Raw genomic sequence first — 17528 nt, 5'->3', positions numbered from 1 at the left:
ACCCTATAGCAAAAATCTCTCTAACAAAACACAACACAACAAACGAACAACAAAAACAAAACCCTAGATGAGTATGATCCGTACAGTATGGTGAGTTTCAAATATGTGAATTTGAAATAATCTTTCTAACAGTTATTGGGAACTTGAACTAAAGCACTTTCAGGATATTATTTGTATAAAAGAGAATAAGCCTTAAGACTTAAACGTAATTAAAGATAGATTGATCATTTTTTTAGTCATCAAGAAAATTTTATCATAAATACAGAAAAGTGTATAGCAGAGAGAGGAATTATGATTAGTACAAAAACAAGTGTAGTAATTTGCTAGTATCTAAAACATTTGTGCTGATATTATTGGATGTAATAGCTATGTGTTTTCTTCCATACCAGGCTCAAACATTTGAATATTAAAAAGTATGGGTTCTGTATATGGCTTTTGATTGTCTAACTTTATTATGTTTTAATACAAGTAGCTGCTGACAAACAAGAATGATCCTTTTGCATATGAAGGCCATGCCTTTCGATTGACTGGTTGATTGTGGGGTTGACCACGTTGTGAGAGTTAATTTTAGCAGCTCTGACATTAACCTTAGCTTTCCCCGTGAAGTAAGAAATATGTGAGCATGACACTTCCATCTGGCCAAGGTATGAGCCATATTGATTAATATATTTGCTTTGTGGCCATGGGTCAGAGGACTTTTGGAGTGTTTTTTACTAGCTTGTCAGCATCGTTTATTGATTACTGAAAGATTAATGGGATGAATTTGGTCTCCATGAGATCCCTGGAGGGCTCTGCTATTGAAGGCTGGTTACTTAATAGAAGCAGGCCGACATGAGCGGTACTTTCTGAGTATATACTTGGCTTTCTGGTTTCCAGGTTCTATGCATAACATCTGTTTATTGTCTGATGATGATTTTCTTTTGCTGTTATGCTCTATCTACATAAAACACACACATAATATGGATTATAGTACTTTACTTGGGCTAAATTCCTAGCCAGTTGGACCTCTTTCTATTGTGTTTTTTAAACCCATGGGTCCATCTAATTTTGAGATCTTAACCTCTATTATAGTAGCACATTCTACAGAAAATAAAATCATATTTATCATAAAGCTAACAAGAACAGCAAACAAAAGAAAACGTTTGCTTAAGTCCACAGTTGTGCAATTGAAAAATGTTCTTAAGGTGGGTAAAAATAATCACTTTCAGTGTGCTAAGGTATCTATATTAATATCAGAAACCAGAGCCTATAGGATTCTGATCAAACTAACTTTGGAATTTTGTATCATACAACCTTAAAACTAGGAAAGCCAGTTGTATTGATGATTTCTAATATATTATCCTATCTGCAACCTCAGTTCCTATAGTGAATTATTTGAAGACATTTTGAAAATACTTGCACACTCATTTTTATTGTGACATTGTTCACAATTGCTAAGAAATGGAATTAACCCAAATGTCCAAGAATAGATGAATGGATAAAAAAATGTGGCATATACTAGTCAGCCATATAAAACAATGGACTACTCAACCATGAGTAAAACAATGGGTCTCCTCTGGCATTTGATACAAAGTGGACAAGTATGGAACACCTAATGTCAGAAAGCAAGCCAGACTATGAAAGATATGTGTTGTATGTCCTCACTTAATATATACTAAATAGACATTTATTTATATTTCTGCACTCTATGGCAGAAGCTGGAAGACTGGAAGGTGTAAAAGGTTGCACAGCAACTGTGAATATAGAGACAGTTTGGGAGGAGGGTGAGTCATGTGGTGGCGGGAAAGAGGGAGGGAATCAACAGAAAAAAAGCAAAACAATTTTTTTCTTTCTTTCTTTTTCTTTTTTTGGAGAGGTTTTTGCTATAGGGCGCGTACATTCACCAGACAGACAGAGAGAGACAGAGAGACAGAAAGTGAGAAATCACCCCCCATAAATGATGGCCACGCCGCAATCCCTTCTCCTCTGTTCTCCTCTCGGGATCTTGGGCATGCACGCATACGTGCCCAGTGTGAATTTTAAGCCACCTAGTCTGGGATTTGAACCACGGTCGACTACTTGAGAGTCCAGTGACATAGCCATTATGCCATCTGCTAATCCCTGAAACTATTCTTAAGAATTAAGACCCGGAAGTTTAAACTTAGACCAAGCACATGTACATGCATGCCCAAGATTCCAAGGGGAGAATGGGGACAAAGAGATAGCAGCATGGCCGTCCCCCCTCCGCCCCCAGTTTTGTGTGTGTGTGTGTGTGTGTGTGTGTGTGTGTGTGTGATTTCTTAATTTTTGTCTTTCTTTCTGTCTCTCTCTTTCTAGTGAGCACGTGTGCCCTATAGCAAAAAATCTTTCTATAAAAAATAATAACAATAATAATAATAATAATAATAGATAAGTGTAAGGACAAAAGTATTGCATGAACAAATTTGAAGATCCCATATAATTACATTGAAAAAGAAAAAAATAAAAATTATAAATGTATAGGTTGTTATTAGTTATACACATTTATTTGATTAAATACATTTTGTCTCATTAAAACTATTTTAGTATAAATCAGTATGCAGTATAAGTAAATTTATCTTAAATGAATGAACTACATAGCTATCATTAACAAGACACTGGTATTCTCTCTACAACTAATTTCTCTGTGTCATCTTGGTCTAGCCACTTAATTTTTTAATTTTTTTTTTTTGGAGAGATTTTCACTGTAGGGCGCGTGTGCTCGCCAGACAGACAGAGAGAGACATAGAGACAGAAAGCGAGAAATCACCCCCCAGGGGGGATGGTCACGCCGCAATCCCTTCTCCTCCATTCTCCTCTCGGGATCTTGGGCACACACGCACACGCGCCCGGTGTGAGTTTTAAGCCACCGGGTCCGGGACATGAACCACGGTCGACTACGTGGGAGTCCAGCAACATAGCCATTACGCTAACTGCTGGTTCCCTAGCCACTTAATTTTCTTAATTGAAATATTCCTTGTAATTTAAATAGAAATTCCATTATCACTTTTAAAGCAGTATCTGAGCATTCAGTAATATCAGAAGTATATTAAGTCAGCAATTATATATGTAAACTAGTTCAGATGAAATAATTTCTATAAAATAGTAAGTTGAATAAATATAACCTTGCAAATTTGCAATTTATAAATATTCAAATTTTCTATGATGAACTGTTTTCATCATTTATATTAACATGAAGCTAAGAGGCAGTTATTGTAAATAACTCACAATATTCAGAACATGTTTCCTTGATTCTGAAAAAGAAATAATTGAATTGCTCTTGAAATATAATTGTGATACAAGGTACTTCTCTATCTGTATGAAACATTGACTCCTATTTAGCCATATGGTCATGAGTAGCTTGCAGCTGACTATGTTTTTGTACTACAGTCAGTAAGAGCACATTTCCAAAACCCTCGAGGAAATTTTACTCATGATACATTACATTTTTAATTGTGATATATCCAAATTTACATTTAAGGAAACATTAAAGCTTTCATCATGTTTCCAAATCCATATTTAGGTAACCATAAAGATTTCATCACATTAATATTACATCTAGTACCCTTCAACATATCTAACCACTAACTGAATAAGATGTTACAGAAAAAGGAATTATTTTTTGAGTATTCAAAGACATACGGTTTTTTTTTAAGATTTTTTTTTTGCCTTAGGATGCATATGCTTGCTAGAAAGAGAGAGAGAGAGGGAGAGAGAGAGAGAGATAGAAACAATGAGAGGGAAAGTGAGAAGTCACCCTCTAGGGGAGATGGTCATGCTGCATTTCCTTCTCCTCCATTCTCCTCCTGGGATCATGGGCATTCATGCACATGTGTCCAGTGTGAGTTTCAAGCCACCAGATCTGGGACTTGAACTGTGATCGACCATGTGGGAGTCCAGCAATGTAAATGCTCTGCCATCTGCTGGCCCCAACAAGTTGCTTTCTTTTTAATGTTCCAATAAAACTTTATTTATGAACACTGATATTTGAAGTTCATGGAGTAGTCACATGTCATGAAATATTAGCCTTTGATTTATTGCCCAACCACTTAAAAATGCAGAGGCCGTTGTTGGCATGCAGAGCGTATCAGAACAGGCAGCAGGCCAACTTGGCCCATGAGCTCTAGACTGCCAACTCTACTCGGAAATATACCTTACAAGGCCAGTCACCTCAAAATTTCAAATCACCACTTCCCGGAGATTTAAAGTAAGTCTTTAAATCTTTAACTATAAAGACTTTAATCTTTAAGTCTTTAAATCAGTAACTTCTTTCAGATCAGCTGGTTTCCACCTTGGACGATGATCTTATCAATTAAAACAGTTCTAACACCTTCATAAAAGTCATGGCCCCTCATACGAACTTGACTGAACTGATATTCCATAGTTAACACTTCTTGCAAGGTCTTTGAAGATCCCTCCATAAGTTGCCTTAGTGTGATCTTTAGGGATGTTGGAGATATTTTATTAATTACCTTTGATAGCTCTAGGGTGAAAGATGAACCATCTTACTGTAAGTTTTCAATAATCTGTTCTATGGTATTGGCTGAAAAGCAACTGTTTATTTTATCGATGTATTCCTCAAGTATAAAAGACTTGTCTTGATCAGTCTCAGACTCTGCATGGTGAGTATCTAAGGCATTTGCAACATTTTCTTTAGAAGGAGATTTCAAGGCTAACAAATCTCTCTCTAAAATCCCCAACTTTTCAGAATCTATAAAGTGTGTAATAATTCCTACTCTGCATATATCTCTTCCTTTTAGTTTGAATCCTATTAATGCAAGGAAGTAGCCAAGTTTTCCTTGAAGTCTTGGCAAGAAATAACCTCCACCCACATCAGGGAATAGTCCTATTGCTCTTTCTCGCATTGCAAAAAGTGTCTGTTCCATAGCCAGTCGGAATTGCCCATGGACTGAGAGACCAACTCCCCCACCCATTGTATTTCCATGAGTAAGTGCAACGTACAGTTTTTGGCAAGAACCAAAGGCATCATTCAGTATTTTCTCTGAAGAAACCTTGAGTTAATTTATGATTTGCCTTTCCAGCTTCCGAGATCACAGATATCCACGCAAGCACAGAAAAACCATTCTCCAGTTCTTTTTATAATGATCAAGAGCATTTTAAGATCTTGTTTCCACTTCTTCAGCTGTGCATAAATCTGCCGAGTCATATTAAGAGTCAGTGCATTTATGAACTTTGGCCTGTTCAGTGTTATCACTCCTGCACAACCTCTCCTTTCCGGTAGTACTTCTCCTGCCTTATCTGTATGCTTGGACATTCTCAAGTGCTTCAGAATGATATTAGTCCTTTTAAATAAATTAAACCTCAGTATGGACCTCCACACTTCCTGCTACTCCACCAATGCCCCAAAATCTGAGAAGTAAAGCAGCTTCTCAGACAAACACTGGACATTCCCACACCTCACGTCCAACCCAACATGGAGTATTTTAATGTGATTTGAACATTGTAATCCATACAGAGAAGAGGAGGTCCTATTTAAAATACATATGTATACAGGACAAGCAGATGGCACAATGGTTACTTCTCTAGACTCCCACATGGTGGACTGTGGTTCAAGTCCTGGACCTGGTGGCTTAAAACTCATGCTGGGCACATGCATATGAGTGCCCAAGATTCCAAGAGAATGGAAAAGGGATTGCAGCATGGCTATCCCATTTTGGGGAGTTATTACTTGCTTTCTGTCTTTCTGTCTCTTCGGCAAGGTCATGACCTATAGCAAAAATTTTTCTCAAAGGAAAAAAAAATAACATTTGACTAGATCTTTATACCCTTTATAATAGCAGAATAAGTTCCTGATTTCCTAAGAATAAAAGCTAAAGAAACATTTTTAAAACAGTTTAGAAATCAATGCTGTTATTTCTGAAAGAACAATGCTTAGATAAATGTGGTATAATATTTAGTGTCCTCATAATTTCCCTGATTGATAATGATCTTAAAAACTGCTTTAAATGGTGGTTGGGAAACAAAGGAGCACAGGTAATAGGAAGGAAAAAGATGAGAAATGTGGAGAAAAAATGAAATAATGATTTCCTGAAACCAAACAGAGACAACTATTATAGCACTTTCTAAATTATTCTGTCAAGTGGTAATGTATTTTGTTGTTTATTTTACTTTGCTCACATTCAAAATCTTGTAGTAATTCCCAGAACTCTGGGCAATCTTAATGGCAATGAACTGAAATAAACCAACAAAAACTTATTAATGTAATTAATAAAGTATGTTTAGTTAGATATAATTATTTTAAAATAATAATATCTATGGTACTTTTTATTATTCTGAGATTACAATGATTTTGTTACACAGTATAAACTGAATAAATATGTTGGTTTCACTTAGAACAAGCATTTTAACATTGGAAAAGGAGAAAAAGAAGTAAAATACATGAGATTACATATGAATAACTCTGATAGTGAATTGGGAGCATCACATTCTTATCTTGAAACTAAAGTGCATTCTCCAGTACTGTCTACTGAAAGAGTCCTTAAAATGAACAGCCCAATAAAACCGAGCATATCTATTACCAAGATTGTGTGCACTAAATACCTCTTCTCACTTTTTTATTGCTGAATTTAGGCTGCTAGACATTTGTCTGCAATTTTTATATCTGTATCTGTAAAAAAGAGACTGGTTATACCTTTTGTTTTTTTTACAGGTTTTGTTGTTTGTTTCATGTTTATTTCTAGAGAGGGAGAAAAAGATAAGCACCCTCAATGGGGTCTCAATCAGCATTCCTTGCCCTAGCCTATCCTAGCCAACCAGGATCATAGACATACCCACACCCCCGGCATGTACAAGTCGACCTCAGACGTGAACCCTGATCTTCCACATGACCTCCAGAGCGCCGAGCATTGTGCTATCTCCGCATCACCAAAGATTGGTGAAATGTGTGATACAATAATTTTAACTCTGTAATAGATAGTACAGATCTTGGTACTAAAAGTAGAATGCCTCTGTAATAGAATCTGAAGTATGAGGCATTGTTTCTGCTCCTCAGAGGTAAGAAGCTGGAATGTCCTCAAGGACTCTTGGCCATAAGTTAAATGGATCCAGGAAGCTGTGGCCACTGATGAGATATTGGAAAGTGACTAGAATCTCCTTTACTTTGTCCTACTCGGTATCTACAATGACTATCTTATAATTTCATTTTATCAACTAGGCTATATGAAACTGAACTTACTCTCATTATGAAATTAGAATGCACAATGGATCTGGTCATCATGAAGAAAAAATAACTGCAAATTTTCCATTCCTTTCATGAAATAATTGCTAGTTCATCAATAATCTGTTCAGATTCTTAATTATTAACAGTATGCTATATTCAATCTTTAGTTTTCTTAGTTTTCCCCCACATAATAGAGGCCAAATAATGTCATTTAACAAACAAAAACAATGAAAGAGGTTGTCTAAGTAAATCACCTTTTAAAGACACTTCTTTGTATTTTATATTTCAGACATGTAAATTCTACAAAAAAAGAGAACTGGACCACCTTTTCAAATTGCATAAACATTTTCATGGACCAGCAGTTAGCGTAATGGTTATGTTCCTGGATTCCCATGTAGTTGACCCTGGTTCAAGTCCCAGACCCGGTGACTTAAACTCGCCAGGCGCATGTGCGTGTGTGCCCATGATCCCAAGAGGAGAGTGGAGGAGAAGGGACTGTGGCATGGCCACCCTCCCTGGGGGTGATTTCTCTCTTTCTGTCTCTCAGTCTCTCTGGCGAGCGCATGCGCCCTGTAGCAAAAACCTCTCCCCCACCCCCAAAAAATTGCATAAACATTTTCAAATTATTATTTTGTTAGCACAAGGCAAATACATTTAAGAACTGCATGAATCCAAGAAAATAGTTTGATACCATTTTTTGGTTTTTGTTTTTTGTTTTTTTTTAGGTTTTTGCCATAGGGTGTGTGTGCTCCCTGGAGAAATACAGGGAGAAGGAAAGTGAGAAATCTCCTCCCAGGGGAGATGACCACACTACAATTCTCTCTCTTCTATTCTTCTCTTGGGTTTTCGGGAACACATGCTCTGGTGCATAGCATGATTTTCAAGCCACTGGGTTCAGAACTCGAACTGCGGTCAGACACGTGGGAGTCCAGTGTAGTCTTTATTCACTACACCACTTGACGGCCCAATATGATGATTAAAATGCATGTTGTTGCTAGACTGTGTCCTCACTGTATAGTATGAAGCAGTGTCTTAGAAAAGGTGATTTAAGACAAAATCATATAAATAATAGTATTTTTATTTATTTATTTATTTTGAAGAGGTTTTTGCTGTAGGGTGCGTGTGCTTGCCAGACAAACAGAGACAGACAGAGAGACAGAAAGCGAGAAATCACCGCCCAGGGGGAATGGCCATGCTGCAATCCCTTCTCCTCCACTCTCCTCTAGGGATCTTGGGCATGCATGCACACGTGTCCGGCGTGAGTTTTAAGCCACTGGATCTGGGACGTGAACCACGGTCAACTACATGGGAGTTCAGCAACATAGCCATTACGCTAACTGCTGGTCCCAAATAACAGCATTTTTAAAAAGATACAGAGGATGGGACCAGCAGTTAGCGTAATGGCTATGTTGCTGAACTCCCATGTAGTTGACCGTGGTTCACGTCCCAGATCCAGTGGCTTAAAACTCACGCCGGGCACGTTTGCATGCGTGCCCAAGATCCCGAGAGGAGACTGGAGGAGAAGGGATTGTGGCGTGGCCATCCCCCCTAGGGGGTGATTTCTCACTTTCTGTCTCTCTCTCTCTGTCTGGCGAGCGCACATGCCCTATAGCAAAAAAACTTCTCAAAAAAAAAAAAAGATACAGAGGATGAAGTTGGTCTCCTAGTGCAGTGGTTAGACCCTGTGCAGTGAAACCAGATCTTAAATTCCAATGATGAGTCAAGTCCCTGCTTTGTAAGTGTGAAAAATACACTGGATATGTACATTTGCATTCCAGATCCTGACTTAAGTAGAGAATTAGAAGAAAAAGGATTGAGATGGGACCTAACCCCACTGGGAGGATGTTTTTCTCTCTTTCTCACTCTCTCTCTCTCATGCATGCACACATAGCCACTGGTATTAAAAAAAAATGATAAAAAGAAGGCAGTATTTCTACAAAGGATAAAAGGTAATTGGAATACTTTAATTGGAGCATCCATTACAAATTTGGGAAGGAAGATATACTGTTTGGGAAAGGAGTTAAGATTTCAAAAATTTGTTAGGCTCTAGTATCTGGACGAGTTTAGTATTATTCCGTATTGAACAACTGAGGTGTAAGTTAAATCTTTGACCACTTCCCATTTATTAAGGATCTCTTATTTTGTTATGATGAAACAGAAACTCAGATTAAACTAACCAAAAGACAGTTTGAGATGATAAATTTTGTTTATAGAAAAACTAGGGAAGCTGCACTGGTCAGAAAATAAATCACCATCTAGTAAAATGTTAGTCAAAAGGACAAATTTCTCTGTTGATATTATGCAGAATATCTTTGAATATTTAAAGTTTCCTCTTTCTATTTCAGCAGATTTTACATTTTCTGCCATCTGTTTGGAGTAGACAGAGTGCTGATGTCTAATCAGCTAATGCAATGCACTTTTCACATATGGATTTTCCTAAGTCACAAAGTGCCTTTAGCCAACAGCATAATGGTTCACTGATGATGATCAGACATCTGGCATCAGGAGGGGCTCTCAGAAGAGCTTGTTTATTTGCGGTACTCATAATTGTTATTTGCCAAATATTCCCATTGTCCCCTTCACTTTCTACCCAACTTCCAGGACCATAGTAATATTATATTTTTTTCTCTTGTGTTTGAAAGTGGCTTGATACCTTGTTTTGGCTAATGTGTCATGAACATTTAATAGCTAAAGTCAAAATATAGCTTGAATCTCCAAAATACATAGGTGGGATTACTTCAGATTAAGAAGTGTCTGCACAGCAAAGGACACAGTAATTAGTGTGAATCAACCACCCTTAGAATGGGAGAGAATGTTTGTTAACTATGCCTCAGATAAGGGACTGGTAACCTGAATACACAGGGAACTCAAGCAGCTTACTTGCAAGAAAATGATTTACACAATTAAAAGATGAGAATATAAGCTGAATAAACAACTCTCAAAGGAAGACATATGAAAAAAATACTCAACATCCCTCATCATAAGGGAGATGCAGATCTAAACCACAATAAGATATCATCTAACTCCAGTTAGAATGGCGAAGATTAAAAAATAAATAAACAAAAAATGATAATTGCTGGTGGGGATATGGTTAAAGGGAAACTCATACATCGTTGGTAGGAATGTAAATTGGCCCATCTGCTGTGGAGAGCAATATGGTGGTTCCTCAAGGATCTTCAAGTAGAACTACCATATGACAGCAATTCCACTCTTGGATATCTGCCCAAAGGATAGGAGAATGTCCAGTCAGAAAAAAGCTTGCACAGCTATATTTATTGTGGCATTATTCACGATTGCTAAGTACCTACCCAAATATCCACAAACAGATGAATGGATTGAGGAAGTGTTGCACATATACTCCATGGAATATTATTCAGCCATAAAAAAAAAAAGCAAGACCCTGGCATTTGATAAAAACTGGATGAACATGGAAGAACTATTGCTGAGTGAAGCAAGCCAGGCTATGAAACAGAGACATTGTATGTCTCCACTTTACATATACCAACTCTCTATGCTATAGGGTAGAGATGGAAAGACTGGAGTACATAAAAGCATTAAAAATTGTTATGGACACTAGGAACAAAGTTGAAGAGTTGGAGAAGGGAAGAGTGCAAGAAGGGAAATTTGGGAAAATAGGGAGAAGTAAGACATTTGTGTTACACAGATATGGTTTGCTGCCTGTCAGTTATGCTGTGTATAGTAGTTTCAACTCATCTGCTGTGTGGTGTATGTCATGTTGGGTAAAATCTCTTTACAAAATAAATGATGTATAGTAACAATGTATAAATAATAATAAGTAATACTAATTAAAAAACATAGCATGTAATTACTAGGTCAAGAACTCTAAGAGCCTTCCCGTTGCTTTAGACATGGGAGCCAACATGATGTGCTGTGGTGACCACTCTATCATATTGAATCACTGAGTAACTGCAATAAGCAAAAGCCCCATTATGAACATGGAACATGAACAAGAAATAAGTCTTAGTTGGTGGAAGCCTCTGAGATGCTTGTTGTCATTTGCTGCTGCAGTAATCCTCTGCTCCAACCCACAGCATTTTGGATTTTCAAAGAGTTTCTGTCCCTAAGAATGTCGTATTTTGTTATACAGAGACCCAGTTGGTTTATTCTTTTGTTGGAAGGGAATGTTGTGTCAAGGGCTCCACTTTAAGGTGAATTTACTATCTTAAAAGCACCTATATATTTTTGCTTGCATACTCCCTCTTGTTTTCTAACATGAAGAAAAGTTATATTGTTGATTGATAGAATTAGTACAGTCTTACTTTAAGTGTTGTCTACTGTAAACAGCTTCACAATTCATGAGTTTGATTATTAAAAATGAATTTATATAATATAAAGTAATGCTAAAAGCTGGAGATATTGGATATGTTTATTACCCTGATTTTTTTTATCATTATACATATGTTTAAAAATCATTCTGAACCCCACAAAGATAAATTAGAAATAAAAATAAGAATTTATTATTTTTTAAAATTATATTTCATACATGGGCAAACTCAAAGAATTAGATGATTTTCCCATGTGGTTTATTTTCCTACTGTCCTGTTTATTCTGTAACTTTCCCTTTTCAAGATTGAAAACTGAATTATTTGACAGGTAAATGATCACTGATGATTTACATTGACAGTTCTAGTGTCACATTGTATATATAAATAGATAAACCTTTTATATGAACTAACATTGTACAAATGTATTTTAAATAAAAATATGTAAACATATAATTCTGGCCATATCTTGAAGAACATTGATCATGCAGTACTAATTCATCTTTCAATAATTGGTATTGCTTTGTTTTAGTTTATTTATTTATTTATTTATTTATTCAATGACAGAAAGATGGTTGTGTGTGTGCGTGTGTATGTGTGTGTATATATACACACACACATACACTTTGTCTCTTATGGAATAAATATGTATGTGTATATATACATATAGGTACATACACACACACATACACACACACACACAGAAGGGAGATCCCCAATAGGGTCTTTATGCCACAATCCACCCCCAGCCTCAGCTGGTCTGATGATCACAGGCACATGCTGACAGATTAATACTGTGTGCAGAAAGATCTCAGGTCACAAAACCAAGACTTTCCCATATGTGGCCTCAGCATTCTGTTATCACTGCATCGCCCTGGCTAGCCCTGATACTTCTTAAGCTAACACAATCATGCTTCAAGTATGTGCTGAGCAATATTGTAAGTGCTAGAAATATATCAGTGAATATAATTAAAATCCTTTTCTTCAAGGATTTTATACTCTACAGGGTCATTGATTACTGAAAATAGACATTAACAACAAACCTAATTAACAGTTTCTATCTCATGTTGTAAAGTGCTAAGAACAATGGCAAACGAGAGCAACAGAGAAGAAAATTTATTAAATCAGAAATATTGTGGGTAATTGGTGAGGAAAAATTTTCAATTACAATACTATAAGAGGTGTCACTGAGGCTGAGTATTGAACAAAGACTTAAAATAGAGTTGACGAAACAAGTTCTATAAAACTTTTAAATATCCAGCCTTAATATATTAGTGAAGATAATATTTTAAAATATTTAAGTACTACTCTCTCAATTTTATTAATTCTAATATGCTTTTTCCCACCATTAAATCCCTATAAAAGATGGTTATATTTGCCAAAAGTTGTTATAAGGATTGCATTATGTATTGATATAAAACTCTTTTTAAATGTTCTCACATATGGTCAGTGCTTTACAGGTACTGGCTATGCTTGCCCTCTACAGCAATTCTACAAACTAGAATTTTTCAGATTACAATTATGTTCCTTCTAGGAGTATATAGTCATGCAGTGCATAGCAATGTTTCAGTTAACATAGGGCCACATACATACTAGTATTTTCATGAGATTATAATGAAACTGAAAAATTCATCATGATTATGCTATAATGCAAAGCATTACTCATGTGTTTGTGGTGATGCTGGTACAAACAAACCTACTGCACTGCCAATTGTATAAAAGTATAGCACATATGATCATATATAGCACATGATACTGGATAATGACACTAAACCACTATCTTACTTATTTGTGGATTTACTATACTATTCTTTCTTTTTTCCTGAGAGAGATGTTTTGCTATAGGTGCATGTGCTTGCCAGAGAGACTGAGAGAGAGATAAAATGATAAATCACCTTCCCAGGGGAGATGGTCATGCACAATCCCTTCTCCTGCATTCTCTTCTGGGGATTTTAGGTACACATGTGCGTGCACCTGGTGAGTTTCAAAATCCCTGATTCTGGTATTTGAACCACTGTCAACTATACTGGAGTCCAGTGCCTTAATCATAATGCCACCCACTGGCCCTTATACTATTCTTTTTTATAGTATATATGCCATCTACTTTTTTTTTTTCAATTTTATTATAAAACCGTGTGCCATGCTATGCTGGCAATAGTTTCTAAATATCATGTTTACTGCATCTGTTGGCATCATCTTCATTGGTTCTTGATTCAATCTTGTGCTGTTTTGTTCAACATGGCCCTTCCAGTGGGACAAGACGTGACTGTGGAAGACAGTGGTATTGATGATCATGAGCCTGTGTAGCCCTAGGCTAACATGTGTGCTTGTGTTTTAGTTTTCAACAAAGTAATTTAAAAATTAAAATAAATAAATACTATTTTAAAATAGGAAAAAAAATTATAGAATAAGGATTTGAAAATAGAAAACATTTTTGCACAGATATACAATGTGCCTGTGCTTTAAGCCAGGTGTGGGTTGTCAGAAAAGTGATGATGTATGCATCATACATATTATAAGCAAGTTAAAAAGCTTAAAATATTTAAAAGTCTGTAAAGTAAAAAGTTTTATAGTATGTTACGGTCAACTGACTATTGAAGAAAATAACATATTTACTGTAACCTAAGTGTACAGTGTTTACAAAAAATACAGTAATATACAGTAATGTCTGAGGCCTTTACATTTACTCACTACTCTCTGATTCACTCAGAGCAACATCTAGTCCCCCAAGCTTCATTTATGCTAATTGCCTTAGACTGGTATATCATTTCTTTAGCTTTTATATAATTTTTCTTAAAGGTTTTTACCATAGGGTTTGTGTGCTTGCTGGAGAGAGACAGGGAGAGACAGTGAGAGGGAAAGTGAGAAATTACTCCCCAGGGGAGATGACCTTGCCACAATCCCTTCTCTTCCATTCTCCTGGGACTTTGGGCACACAAGAACATGTGACCAGTATGATTTTTAGCCCACCAGGTCCAGGACTCAAACCGTTGGCCGTGTGGAAATCCAGCGCTGTAACTGCCATGCTATATGCTGACTCTTATACCATATTTTAATGTACCTCTTCTATATTTACTCATATATTTACTATCATGTTACTAGTACCTAGCATTCAGTGTAGTATCATTCTGTACAGACTTGTACTCTAAAAGCAATAGGTTATCCAATATAGACAGCTGCCTTTGGAAAACCAATTCCTAGTGAAAGCAGTTATGCCTAAGCAGGCCTGGTTGCAAAATTTAGTCTGAGAACCTTAATGTCTGAGCTGATATTTATGATGCATGTAATAATAGCTATAGAAGATTAAATAATAAGGAAAATGTAAATATCTTCTTCCTATGAGAAAGAGAATTACCAACTACAGGACAATAAAAAAAAGCAAAAGATACATTTATATATATATATATGTGTGTGTGTGTGTGTGTGTGTGTGTGTGTGTATTCAAATATTATTAACCATCACTAGTGGGTAATGATGTTTTGATTTTTCTGCCACCAACCCACAAGATGGGTTCATAGTCAGTAAGCTACAGATTACTTAGCTTCTTCCTGGCAGTTTAACAGTAATCCCTCTATCTCAGCAAGTTCCCTTTCTATGTTCCTTTCATTTATGCAGCAATAATGACACCAACAAAGAACAAGAGTTTCACCATGGACAAGTTCTCATACATTTCAGTGTAGGGAGATAGATAAGGAATAAGTAAACAACCAGAGAAGATGATTTCACATCTTGATGACAACTGTTAAGACTATGGAATATCAGCTACAGATTGAATGCTGCATTTTTTCTTTCTTTTTTGTGAGAGAGGTTTTTTGCTATAGGGGGCATGTGCTCACTGAAGAAACAGAAACAGAAGACAGAAACAGAAACAGAAAAGTGGGAAATCATCCCACGGAGGGATGGCCACCCATAATCCCTTCTCCTTCATTCTCCTCTCAAGATTTTGAGCTCATAAATGCATGCACCTGGCGTGCGTTTCAAGCTGTGGAATCTAGGAGGTGATCACAATCACATGGGAATCCAGCACCTTAACCACTAATCACTTGCTGACCTCAAGAAAGCAAGCCTCCAAGTCCAGGATTCAAACCACAGTCGGCCACATGGGAGTCCAAGACCCTAACCACCACATCTGCTGGCCCCAAATGTTGTATTAAAGAGCTTCACCAGCTAAGGTTGTGGCTGTCTAAGCAGAAAATATTAGATTTAAAACTTGAATATTTAAAAGGGATCAGGAAAATGAACCGGAGAGGGTCACAGTCCCATAGAAGATACTGCAGATACAAAGGTCCAGAAAAGGAATAAACTTTGTGAATATTGTCTTTTAAAAAATGACTTTGAGGAGCCAGCAGGTGGCGTGATGGTTAAGGGTGCTGGACTCCCACATGGCCGACCATGGTTTGAATCCCAGATCTGGCAGTCTGCTTTTTCACTTCCCCTCTCTCTCTCACTCTCTGGTCAAATTAAAAATTAATTAATTAATTAATTAAGTTAACTAAAATAATAAAAAAAATGACTTTGAGGGGCAAGCTGATGGTGTAATGGGGCACTGAACTCCTTCTTGGTCGATTGCAGTTTGAGTCCTGAATTCAGTGGCTTGAACTCACACCAGATGTGTGTATGTGTATGTGTGAATGCACCCCCAAAGTCCTGAGAGGAGATTTAAGGAGAGGGAATTGTCATGTGACCATCCCCCCTACTGGGTGATTTCTCACTTTCTCTCTCTCTGTCTCTTTGGGGAGTCCACATACCCTACAACAAAAATCTCTCTCTCAAAAAAAAAAAAAAAAAAGACAAACTAAAAATGACTTTAGATCAATAGGTGGCATGGAGGTTGAGGTGCTGGATCCTAAATGGCCAATTGCATGGTTGAGTTTCAAACCCAGATGCTTGAAAAACACACTTGGTTCATGCACATGCGTGCCTATAATCCTGAGAGAAGACTGGAGGAGAAGGGATTGTGGCATAGTCATCCCTCCTCGAGGGTAATTTCTCACAGTTCCTCTCTCCCTCTGTCTCTATCTCTCTCTGTGAGTCCATGCATCCTATAGGGAAAGCAAAACAAAACAAAACAAAACAAAATAATTCGAGATTGGAAATGTTTAGAAGCATGTAATTCTCACATTTGTAGGAAAATGATTTTTTACTTGACTATGTTATTTCCTTAAATTTGAGGAAACTTGCTGGAGTCAATGCTGGGGCCTACGATATAAAAGCAATCATTAAGCTGGTCCTCCTTAAGCATCTTTCTCCTCCCCAGTGTTTCACTCAGATGTATGGACACTCTGTTTCCAGTCCTTTCAGCTGCTCAAATCCCTAGTACAAAGGTGAAACATAGCTTAAGGAGATTTCCTGATAGGCCTGCGATAAAATATACCATGAGAAACGGGGTGATGCTGGATAGGACAGATTAGTTCAATTATGTCCAGTTAGAAATTCAGCTGCCATAAGTGCCACTTCTGTATAGTACCTTTGCTCACTGTCAGCACCTTTCTCCTGCTTCCCTAATTGCCTTTTGCCATACAACTGATGTTTGCTTCCACCAACGTGTTAACAGGGGCAAAAAGATAAAGTGCATTTTAAATTATTACACATTTAAAAAGTAAAGCTTCCGAGCATCTCCATTAAAAGGTTAAATTGGGAAGAGAGTTCTGTTATTTACATAATGAAACATTCAAAGTTTATTTTTGGGTCAAATAGATTATGCTATTTTTGACCCCAATTAGCATAACTAATCAAGAGTAGAGACTGCATCCTCTTACACATCACACTCTACTGACAGTAAGTGGACAGTGGACATCAGTTACTGCCAATCATACTATCTTGGTTTTAATCTATAACACTTATTTTTCTGTGTTATGAGCCTCATAAACTTGGGTTGTGCTACCAAACACAGATAAGTCTACTAATGCAAAGTTATTAAAGAATTAAAACTTATTGTCATATCATTGAAGTATATTTTCAGAAACAAGAGTATAAAACTTGGAATCTTCTAAGATTATCTTCTGAGAGAAATGGAGAGAGAGAAAAAGGCACCTTTGATGGCATCTTGACAATGCGATCCATACCAA

At 36.8% G+C, this 17528-nt stretch overlaps 1 pseudogene; it reads right to left on the bottom strand.

The window, feature by feature from the left end:
* Nucleotides 1–4168: 4168 nt before the first annotated feature.
* The window catches only part of LOC102503358 (3-hydroxyisobutyryl-CoA hydrolase, mitochondrial-like), a 78160-nt pseudogene continuing 64800 nt past the window's right edge, over nt 4169–17528 (bottom strand).

This window comes from Tupaia chinensis, unplaced genomic scaffold (genome assembly GCF_000334495.1).
Source record: "Tupaia chinensis unplaced genomic scaffold, TupChi_1.0 Scaffold000225_1, whole genome shotgun sequence".
Classification (NCBI taxonomy): Eukaryota; Metazoa; Chordata; class Mammalia; order Scandentia; family Tupaiidae; genus Tupaia; species Tupaia belangeri.
The sequence above is the reverse complement of the archived record's forward strand: the minus strand, read 5'-3'. Positions and strand labels throughout refer to the sequence as shown.